We start from the raw sequence: 12,554 nt of genomic DNA on the forward strand, positions 1-12,554 counted from the left end.
AAAAGGATAGGTATATACACACGCGCGCGCACACACGCACGCGCACACACGCACGCGCACACACGCACGCACGCGCGCACACACACACACACACACACACACACACACACACACACACACACACACACACCCATACATATACAGACACAAGCAGACATATTTAAAGGCAAAGAGTTTCACGCCATTCCAGAAGGCTTATGGTTGCTGCCGACATTAGGTACGTAACAGTGCTATATACCATAACAATAAGTAGCTGTTTTGAATACTGTGATCACCCTTATGTGATGTTGTGTGCAATGGCTGTTAATATTTATTTACAAAAGTCAGCGAGGAGGCTGTACCTGCTTCTTGTAGCAATTTACCATCAACTTTAGAGTACTTCTGTGATGCATTAAGGATTAACCTACTACACTTTCATTCCTTTTATAAGCTGTAAGCTGGCTGCTCTAGGAGGAGGAGGCAGGGCTTGTCTCAGTAGCCAATATGCTATGAGCCGATTGCAAGCTTCTGCTCAAAGCACCCTCCACTCAGAGGTCAATTAGAAGTGTGCAATCAGTATGAGCAGCTTTTGTTTCATTGATCCTTATGATGATTTGGATGTTTTTGGTCCCTGGGGGAGGGGGGGGGGGGGGGGAGATTGTGTTCAACAAGCTTTTGTAGTAGTGCTATATTCACTAGGATGATGTGTTTCAGAACATATGAGAAGACTGCTAATAAACTGTGGAACAATGCCACAAATGGTCTGAAACATTTCATTTAATTACTCATATTAAAAAACTGATACCCTGAAGTCTGTTATGGAAGCAGGCTCATATCACTGGAAGTACTGTGCCAACAACAATGAAATTTAACTATGAAGAGGGCAATAAACAGATAATAAGTAAAAGGACAAGCACTTCTCACTAATTCGAAAATATTAATGTACAATTCTAATTTCAACTCTTAATATTTACTTTTCAAGGAAGTGAGGAGTAATTTCCCAAACCATATCACGATGGGTTTTGCTATCATTACTTACAATATTCTGGAGGTAAAATAGTCCCCCATTTGGATCTCCGGGTGGGGACTACTCAAGAGAATGTTGTTATCAGGAGAAAGAAAACTGGAATTCTACGGATCGGAGCGTGGAATGTCAGATCACTTAATCGGGCAGGTAGGTTAGAAAATTTAAAAAGGGAAATGGATAAGTTAAAGTTAGATATTGTGGGAATCAGTGAAGTTCGGTGGCAGGAAGAACAAGACTTCTGGTCAGGTGACTACAGGATTATAAACATAAAATCAAATAGGGGTAATGCACGAGTAGGTTTAATAATGAATAGAAAAATAGGAATGCGGGAAAGCTACTACAAACAGCATAGTGAACTCATTATTGTGTCCAAGATAGATACGAAGCCCACACCTACTACAGTAGTACAAGTTTATATGCCAACTAGCTCTACAGATGACGAAGAAATTGAAGAAATGTATGATGAAATAAAAGAAATTATTCAGATAGTGAAGGGTGACGAAAATTTAATAGTCATGGGTGACTGGAATTCGGTAGTAGGAAAAGGCAGAGAAGGAAACGTAGTAGGTGAATATGGATTGGGGAAATGAAATGAAAGAGGAAGCCGCCTGGTAGAATTTTGCACAGAGCACAACTTAATCATAGCTAACACTTGGTTCAAGAATCATAAAAGAAGGCTGTATACATGGAAGAAGCCTGGAGATACTGACAGATTTCAGCCAAATTATATAATGGTAAGACAGAGATTTAGGAACCAGGTTTTAAATTGTAAGACATTTCCAGGGGCAGATGTGGACTCTGACCACAATCTATTGGTTATGACCTGTAGATTAAAACTGAAGAAACTGCAAATAGGTGGGAATTTAAGGAGATGGGACCTGGATAAACTGAAAGAACCAGAGGCTGTACGGAGTTTCAGGGAGAGCATAAGGGAACAATTGACAGGAATGGGGGAGAGAAACACAGTAGAAGAAGAATGGGTAACTTTGAGGGATGAAGTAGTGAAGGCAGCAGAGGAACAAGTAGGTAAAAAGACGAAGGCTGCTAGAAATCCTTGGGTAACAGAAGAAATATTGAATTTAATTGATGAAAGGAGAAAATATAAAAATGCAATAAACGTCTCAAAAATGAGATCGACAGGAAGTACAAAATGGCTAAGCAGGGATGGCTAGAGGACAAATGTAAGGATGTAGAGGCTTATCTCACGAGGGGTAAGATAGATACTGCCTACAGGAAAATTAAAAAGACCTTTGGAGAAAAGAGAACCACTTGTATGAATATCAAGAACTCAGATGGAAACTCAGTTCTAAGCAAAGAAGAGAAAGCAGAAAGGTGGAAGGAGTATATAGAGGGTCGATACAAGGGCGATATATTGGAGGACAATATTATGGAAATGGAAGAGGATGTAGGTGAAGATGAAATGAGAGATACAATACTGCGTGAAGAGTTTGACAGAACACTGAAAGACCTGAGTCGAAACAAGGCCCCGGGAGTAGACAACATTCCATTGGAACTACTGACAGCCTTAGGAGAGCCAGTCATGACAAAACTCTACCATCTGGTGAGCAGGTGTTGACAGATGTGAAAATTACCAAACTATCAGTTTAATAAGTCACAGCTGCAAAATACTAACGCGAATTCTTTACAGACGAATGGAAAAACTAGTAGAATCCGACCTCGGGGAAGATCAGCTTGGATTCCGTAGAAATGTTGGAACAAGTGAGGCAATACTGACCCTATGACTTATCTTAGAAGCTAGATTAAGGAAAGGCAAACCTACGTTTCTAGCATTTGTAGACTTAGAGAAAGCTTTAGACAATGTTGACTGGAATACTCTCTTTCAAATTCTAAAAGTGGCAGGGGTAAAATACATGGAGCGAAAGGCTATTTACAATTTGTACAGAAACCAGATGGCAGTTATAAGAGTCGATGGACATGACAGGGAAGCAGTGGTTGGGAAGGGAGTGAGACAGGGTTGTAGTCTCTCCCCAATATTATTCAATCTGTATATTGAGCAAGCAGTGAAGGAAACAAAAGAAAAATTCGGAATAGGTATTAAAATCCATGGAGAAGAAATAAAAACTTTGAGGTTTTCCGATGGCATCGTAATTCTGTCAGAGACAGCGAAGGACTTGGAAGAGCAGTTGAACGGAATGGACAGTGTCTTGAAAGGAGGGTATAAGATGAACATCAACAAAAGCAAAACGAGGATAATGGAATGTAGTCGAATTAAGTCGAGTGATGATGAAGGAATTAGATTAGGAAATGAGACACTCAGGAAAGTTCCTCTGATAAACTACCCATTTCTATATGGGTGGCTGGCAGGACAGTCAGCTTTCAAGTCGTTACTGGTGCCACCAGATGTCTCATAAATTTCCAATTGTATTTACAATTAGGGGCACCTGCACAAATTCCATCAGTTTGATGCATGATCAATTAAAACAAACAATGTATTCCATTAAAAGGTCAATTTACTGTGGCAGCCAGTTACAAACAAAGCTTTCTATTGAAAGGTCAATTCAAAGCAGAAGCCATTTACAAAATTGTGAACAGAAATGTAACTTTTCTAGTTGTCAACAGTGCTGATACTGAGAATATCTTTGGTCTGGATGTATTTACGTCTTTTGGTTTTTTTGTCACTGACAGTCACCTTGGTCTCTGAGAATATTCCTTATTACCGACTGGATGCGCTCTGCAACAAATTCCCCGACATTTTTCCTTATGGTCTGGGAAAAACAAGGAATTTTGAAGCTCACATTTCACTGGAATGTACGGCATGGCCTCGATCTTTTTGCTCTTGGACAGTTCCATTGTCACTCCGTCAAGACCAAGGATGAATTAGACAGGCTGTAAGAATCATATGTGATAGAACCTATATCATCATGTCAGTGATCTACTCCCCTTGTTACCAACAGGAAACCATCTGGCAAACTCAGACTTTCCCACAGTGAATGCTCAAGCCAAAGTAGATACATACCCTATTCCAAAGCCTGTGGAACTATACGTAAAACAGACGGATGAAAAATTGTTCTCCTAAAATTGAGCTTGCCAAAGTGTACTTACAGCTCCTGTTAGATGAATGTTCACAGAAGATAACAGTGATTAACACACAGCACAGTTTATATAAATATAAGTGGCTGGATTTTGAGATCTCCAGTGCCCCAACAATATGCCAGTGGTTCCTGGAATAGTTGCTTCACAATATGCCAGGTTGCATTAACTTTTTGTATGACAGTGTCATCACAGGAATTTCCACTGAGCAGAATTTTGTGAACCTGAAGTCACTTTTTTTTCGTTTTGCAAGAGTTATGATTAAAGTGCAATCTCAGCAACTGTGATTTGTTTCCGAGCCTGCAGTGGAGTATTTAGGCCACGTCCTTTCTCATGAAGGTATACTACCAATGCAGAAATATGCTGAACTGATTGCATCAATGTCTCAGCTGGCAAACCTCCAGCAACTTTGTTCCTGGAATAGTTGCTTCACAATATGCCAGGTTGCATTGACTATTTGTATGACAGTGTCATCACAGGAATTTCCACTGAGCAGAATTTTGTGAACCTGAAGTCACTTAGCCTGCAGTGGAGTATTTAGGCCACGTCCTTTCTCATGAAGGTATATTACCAATGCAGAAATATGCTGAACTGATTGCATCAATGTCTCAGCTGGCAAACCTCCAGCAACTTGATGCCTTTCTCGGAAAAAATAACATATTGTGGAAAATTCAATCCAGGAGCATCTCAGATAGTTCATCCATTACATGATTTGTTTAAGAAAGGAGCGGTTTTCATGCAGTCGAAAATTTGTGAAAAGATGTTCATAGAGCTCCAACAGTGTCTACTCTCAGCACCTTGATTATTGACTTTCCAATTCAGGAAGCAGATAGTGGCTGCGACAGATGCATCAGACCACATGATGGGGTTATCCTCATTCACCAAGAGGGTGATGGTTCAGAGCACACATTTACACTTCAAAAACACCCACCTCTACACAAATGAAACACTGCCAAATCAAGAAAGAAGAACTGGAAATTATATTCGCTTCAAGAAATTTCATGTCCTTCTTATGACACGAACTTTCACCTATGTATCATAGCATAAGCTATTGATATTGTTGCTCAACCCAACAGTTAATGTCCCACATTGAACTGCTCATTAGCTCCAGCACTGGACATTGTTCCTCTCACGATATACCTACGAAATCAGTTTCAGAAGCACGTTCCAGCACACAAATGTGAACGCTCTTTCCTACCTACCCCTGGAGATTGACTGCAAGTGCAATCAAGAGTAAATTTTTTGTTCCTGCCTGGATGATGAGGCTCAACAAGTCACATTCAACTTTCCCATTCACCACTGCCACACAAATGAACACTGCTCTCAAACAAGTTCACACCTTCATCTTGAGTGGATGTCCAGACTAACTGGCCAGGCAACAGTCTATTCCTCTTCACCATTACTATAGGTCGTGACACCATTTGTTTCTAGTTAATGGTGTGATCCTTTTTAACTACATGCCATACTGCACTGCATGAAGTGATTCCACATGCCTTATGGCAACAAATCTTACAGCTGCTGTATCATGGGCATTGGGGGGCTTCCAGTACCAAGCTGCTTGCTAGATGCCACACTTATTGGGTGAGCATTGACTAGGAAGCAGAAAGTCTAGTCAGTCAATTCAACAGATGTCCAGAACAGCAGGTGGACCACAATAGGTTTTTTTGCCTTGGCCAGCACCCACCAAGCCGTGGGAAGAAATTCACCTTTATCTTGCAGACCCGTTCCTGAATGCCATGTGGCTCATTGTCTTTGATGCTTTTCCAGGTTCCCATACATTGTTAACTGCCATACAACCATGGCATGGCAGAATAAACAGTGGAAGCAGTGTCAAAGATTTTGGTCACCAAGGATCTGCTGCAGACATTAATGACCGACAATTTTCACAATTATGGGCGAAGGTCTTTGAGAATTTTTTTACTAAGAATGGAGTGAAGCATGTCTGTTCACCTCTTTCTCATGCCCTATCAACTGAAGAGCCACAGAGTTTTGTCTGGACATTCAAACAGCAGATAAAGAAGTGCATCCAAGATGCTTCCATGGAAGAAGACCCGACTTTTTTTTTAAGTTCGTATCAGGCAGCACAAGAGCCTGACAGAACTCTTACATGGACATCAACCACATTCTCTTCTGCAATCACTGCTGCCCACATAAAGCATTCCTGCCACCTCTCCAGTTCATCTTCCTTCACCAACGTTTCAGCCTGTCATGTGGGTATGGGCCCAAGGGGTTCGGCCAATGAGATCAGTGGCCCCAGCCACAATTCGCCAGCAACAAGGATGTCAAGTTTTTATGCTTGATACTGAAGACTGGACCATCACCCGATGCCAGAACCAGCTCCGGTTACACAACTGCGTCCCCAAGTCTTTTCCACCCCAATCCTTCCAGTTTCCCCTTTTCCCCTTCAGTGGAAGAGGAGCTTATCCTCTAGCCCCTTCATCACACCCTCCTTCACCCACTCCCATCTAATTCCACTGTTAGTTGCTCCAAGCCAGCACAGCCACAGGCGACAAATTTGGCCTTGGCATTGGCTTCCCCACAATGGAGCAGACCAACACTTCATACTGAGCTACCAAAGTCTGGAACATTCCTGGAGGGTGACCAGAGCAGCAGCCACCACTCTGGAGCTCGGACATCATCACACATATTCCCACCGCTGCTCACCCAAGGCAGCCACTGTCCACCAGCTCACTTTCAGCCTCCTTATATTTGAGTGCATGCAGACTGGGAACTCCTCCATCCTGAGCTGTTGGGAGGGGTGAGGGGCTGCAGAGGAGGTGGAAGCCATACACCCTGCCCTCTGCATAGCATGGCCTGGATCCAGTGGGGAGTGCAAATTTCCCCCCTACCACCTGGGGGGGGGGGGGGGGAGGGGTGTGGTAAACCCACATTTACCACTACCTTTTGCCATCTGCCTCACTTCACATCAGTACACTGCACTGGCCTCACAAGCAGTTTGTTACACCCGCACACCATGGATGTTAACCCATGTGCTGAGCTTAAGTTCACAAGCCACAGATGTGGGGATCAACATCAGATGCTCCAGTATCAGCCAGGCTCCACCATCAGCCTCCAGCATGAGTCAACAACTCAAAACTACCACTGCCAACACCAGGGACATCTACACTTGTGTATAACTGCCCAATATGAACCTCCCACTCTGTTTACACCAAGTGATGAACTGTTAATTATTGTGCACTCCTCAAGATTTGGCTGCTGCTATCTACTACTGACTTTGTATTATCTCCAGGCAGTTTCATGATATTGTACATTGTGCTGTCATGTGTGAGCGAGCTTCAGCCTGCCCGCAGAGAGGCACTGTTACTGCAGTACTAGCCAGGTAATCCTATTGCATCACATTCATGCCATGTACTGTCTGGGCCACAAGCCATTGGCCATCTCTGCCTACACAGATGCTCACAGTGTAGTATGATTGCATAAACTAATGCCAGCTCCCTGATTGCCTGTATTTCAGCTGTTTGCCCATTGCTGTCCACCTCTGCCTGCACACACCCCACTATCTGTGAGCAGGCACTCGAGCTCTAACAACCTGCCATATATGATGGAGAGAATCTCCTTTTCAGCCGATGAGTAATTTTGTTGAACAGGTGACATAGTTCCAGATGCCCATGTGACTGGACATTTTGTGTGAAGTGACAACATTCCTCCAGTTATACAGTGGGAGGCATCTGTTGCCAGGATGAGTGAGCACTTGAGGAAAAATGGGTGAGTCATGGAGCTTGTGTTAGATCGCACCTGAGAGCAGGGAAGACTTGCTTTCATTCTGAAATCCACTCAAAAAGCTTGGCACCTTTCCAGTGTCTGCTCAACAGTGTGGCTATGGTGGCAGCATTCGAACGAACTGTCTATTTATTTTACCAAGTACGGTTTGAAGATCTTTCAAACTGCTCAGGCCAGGTAATTTTTGTATGGCTTGTTGGTATGATTCTGTTGGGATAACACTGTATTTTCTCATAATATGCCCTGTGTACGCTGCTCGTGGTCGAAAAAATGAGCACTTTCATAGGTCTTACCAGATGACTGTTTGTGTCAAATCTTTTCAGAGATTGCGTAAATAACCTTCTTGTTACTATGATATTGTCCAAATAACTTCAACAACAAGAAGCCTTTGGAATGTTTCTGGGGGCTTGAAAAACCAAATGGTTAATCAAAATGGTGTATTGTTGACCATAAATATCTGAGGCTCTGCATCAAGTCAAGGCTGGAGGTATGGTTCAGAGAGGCCGATCTTTGAGTAGAAATGCCCACCTGCAAGATGAGAAAATAATTCTTCGGGTTCTGGTAGTGGAAAAGCAACTGTTATAGCTTGGGCAATGACTGTGGCTGTGAAGTTATCACAGATGCCAAGAGATCCATCTGGTGTGTGGACCACTATGATGGGAGATGACCAGAGACTTGATGGAATTTGGTGCAGAATGCCCCAGACCATGAGATGAAAGAATTTATTTTGTACAGTCTCCCTGAAGACATGAGGTGTAGGATGAGCAAGTATGAATCATAGAATGGCAATGGCACAAAGAGTGATGTGTGTTGAAAAACCTTCTGCACATTCCAAACATTGTTGAAAGAGGAAGGGGAAATTGTTACAGATGTTGCTGATTTCTTGAAGGAAGAAACTTCTTACATCATATGAACAGAGCTGATAATTGAGAAACTGAATGCAGTAAAACAGTGCTCGTCAATTATATCTGGGACATCCTTATAATTTTCTATTACAAAACACTGACAACATTGTTGTAGTGCTTGTATCTACTGGAAACGGTACCCGCTGGCCAGCAATATGGACACAGACAGTACCTATAGGTGCCCGACAACTATCCTGCTTCATGTGGACGATTTCAACATACATACTGAGCGAGGTGGTGCAGTAGTTAATACACTGCATTTGGGAGGATGATAGTTCAAACCCACGTCCACCCATCCAGATTTAGGTTTTCCATGACTTCCCTAAGTCACAAATGCCGGGATGGTTCCTACGAAAGGGCATGGCCAGCCTCCTTCCCCATCCTTGACAGAATCCGTGCTTGTGCTGTGTCTCTAATGACCTCATTGTCGACGGGACATTAAACCCAATATTTCTTCCTTCCCTATTCCTTTCAACAGCTACTGATCAAGACAGCAGTGCAGTCAGTCACCTGGTACTGTGACAGACAGCAGCAATGTGAGGCTTTTGAGCTCTGCTGTGGGAATATTGATCACACCTGTGGCAATGGGAGCATCCTGAGCAGGAGGGAACCTCCCTTTGATGCTGGTGAGGCAGGCAGGCCCAGGGTGGAGAGAGTGGGAAGGGGGGGGGGGGGAGCTGTGAGATGAATTCCGACAAATGTCATGTCAGAAACAGGGCTGGCTGTTCTTGTGATTGCTATGTTTTCTTCCAATACAGGATGTGGTAACTTGATTTGATGCAGAGTGCATCTTGAACCAATATGTTTCGTACAAGGCTGTCTGCATAAGATTTAGCACAACCATTTGTTCTGGAAATTATTTAAAGCATTGACTAAGCCCTTGGAGTTTGGTGGCCCACCTCTATCTTGGTTATTCAAAACACTGGGAAAAAAGGAGTAGTGGCTACTTTATCCATGAGCTCCTGCTCAGGGGAGAGCTTCTCTTTCATCTGAAACACTTCCGGTCCACATCAGACAAGGAAGTAATCCCAGTGACAATAGTGTTAGTAATGTGTCCCACTACATGGGGCAGGTGTGCTGAATAAGGGCAGGTGTGCTGAATAAGAATACCATGCCTCATTGTTGCTGCTGAAAGCAGGGAATTTGGCCAGTGTGGGCTACATTGAGGAAGATGGGGTGACCTCAGACTGAGACAGTTGCTACTCCATAAGTTGCATCTGCTGCTGCAGTTGGAGCTCCTGCTGTACATGGATCACATGCTGATGCTGCTCATGTAATATTTCCTGTATCCCCAGTTGTTTCTGTTCTTGTTTGAAGATTTTAAGAAATGGTGCTTCTGTTTTTGACACAGTATCTTATCATTATCAACTGGCTAGAGCTACATACTGCTCTAAACACATGGCATTTATGGTCACTGATATCGTAGCTGTCTTGCACATGAGACTAATACCTCATCACCATTTGCTGTAATCTACATAAAATACACAAACACTTTTAAAATTATGATATTTACTGGGCATCTAATATTATTACAACTGAAATTATCATATTTTTGGATCCAGGAAAATTTAATGGCCACAGGAAAATAAGGACAGAAGAGGGATCTGACATCCGAAATTCCAGAAGTTCAGAGGAATCTATCACAAGACACAAGAACAACAATGCGAGAATTTTCTGAGTTTTCCCGCACAACACAGGCCACAATAGCACAGATATCATGAGGAAATGTTTCAAAAGTGTTTCATCTGTAGTTGATCACCACTGACAAACTCCCATGGTAGTACAAGATGAGATGAATTAGGTAGAGTCCAGCCAATAGGAGCAAAGTCATATTCAGAGTCCAGCAGCAGTGGTGGAGAAGACAGGCACACAGTAGCTAGCAATGGTCCGTTGGAGGTGGCTGCCTAAAGAGAAACTGACTTCTGCCTGCTCTGTGGCTTGTTATTTTGCATCTTTGTTTCCAGGCAGCCTATGTGTGAGGCCAGCTGTCACATGGCTTAGTTGCCACCACTTGTGGTGGAACTACTGTAACTACAATGTTAATGGTTTCCACGACTATATGTCTTTGTCCATTGACTGTGAAGAGATTTCTACACAGGCATGAAATACAATATCTTGCATATGGTGAGAAACCACTCGTTATACTATTTATGAAATGTATCACAATTTGCTTAAATCTACAGAAAATATTTACAACAGTAACTTCAATAAAAAAAATAAAAAGAAATTTAAGTGGGATTACACTCACTTATGAAAAATGTAGCATTTTAATCTGTTTTTTAGCTTTTACAATGGCCTGATGTAAACCAAAATCCCAGAGCACAGCACATTATTGCTATGTACATCTCAAAAGTCAAGTAAATCTGCCATGGGTGAACAGTGTATACAGAGGTAATTTACTGGACTGTGATGGCACTATGATATTCAACAACCTGATCAGAACCAGCTATGAAACAAGTTGCCAAAATTCATTCAGGAAGTGGATGATCAAATCTTTTCATAAATTTACAAAGGAATGCGCTAAGAAACTGACTCTTCAAATAGTCTAAGACTCATATGCTTCAGCTGCAATGCTTCTTCTCTAAGCTACAGGAGTGGTGCACTTGATCAATAAAGCATCTGCAAGTACGAGGTTAACCTTGTTAGGTTCAAGAGAACTGAAGTATCCAAGCTGTAAGTGTTAGCATGTTGGCAGTTTCACCACCTACGAGAATCAACAGCTTGATATTCCATTGTTAATTCCCTGAATAAGTCACTGTTTGCCACTGTAAAACCTATTACAGGAAAGGGACAGGCTTTTAGAGTTAAACCAAAGTATCCAGCATATGTGAACTTAATCAGAACACTCAGAAAGTCATCAAAGTTTGCTAAACGACCTGTCTGAAGAGGTGACTCAAACAAGTGTAACTACATGTAAGCAAAATCTCAAGTAAGGAGTGGGTTACTCTTCCTGCCCTTCACGATAACAATGTGAAATGTGTAATGTCTTTTATTCATCTCATAACGTACACAATTTCAGAACAAGTGTCTGATGTACAGGAGACATGTCAAGGCTACAATATGCTTATTTAAAATTTTGTCACACTTACAATAATACTTTGTGGAGCGTTTACTTACTTGCAATTTGTCAACTTACAGTATTTACATTTACTATAACTATCATACATTTTTATTCCATTTTAGGGATCCAACTCAAAGTATCACTTCCACAGAGTAGTAACATCGTTCAAATAGAAAATCATGTAACTTGCTTTTTAAAATATTTATCTTCATATTCGTTATATCACACCCTTTTATTGTGTTGCGAATTTTCATGGCTATATACTGAGGAGTCTGAGCACTCAGTTTCAAGCGATGAGAGGTGAGCATAAAGTTCTCTTTATGTCTTGTGTCATATGAGTGTTCAAAATGATTTTTTTAATAGATCAATTCTGCTACATAGGAAAAGAACCACCTCAAAGATGTATAAAGAGGGGACAGTTAGTATTTTTAGGTCTTTAAATAATGGTCAACATAATGCCTTCGGCTGTGCAGAGCACATGTTGTGAATGATTCTTTTTTGCAACTTTAAAATTCGTGTAACATTTCCCAAGTTTCCTCAAAAATTATTCCATATCGAACAACCAATTCAAAGTAGTTATAATGTGCTATTTTCCTAGTGGCCATATCAGTGGCACAGTCTAAAATTTCCACTGCAAATGCAAGGCTTTTTAATTTATTTGCTAGATATTCTATATGAGAATTCCAACTCAAAGTTTATTCCCAGGAACCTGACTGAATCAAGTTCTTCCATTTTTTGATTGCTGTGAGTGACACAGATTTCTTCAGTTTTTGAATGTTTGGTTTTAAAA

At 41.8% G+C, this 12,554-nt stretch overlaps 1 protein-coding gene across 3 annotated transcripts in view; it reads right to left on the bottom strand.

Moving 5' to 3' along the window:
* The window catches only part of LOC126355058 (probable phosphorylase b kinase regulatory subunit alpha), a 215,166-nt gene that overhangs the window by 150,460 nt on the left and 52,152 nt on the right, over positions 1-12,554 (bottom strand). The gene's annotated exons all lie outside the window — the stretch shown is intronic.

This window comes from Schistocerca gregaria, chromosome 3 (genome assembly GCF_023897955.1).
Source record: "Schistocerca gregaria isolate iqSchGreg1 chromosome 3, iqSchGreg1.2, whole genome shotgun sequence".
NCBI lineage: Eukaryota > Metazoa > Arthropoda > Insecta > Orthoptera > Acrididae > Schistocerca > Schistocerca gregaria.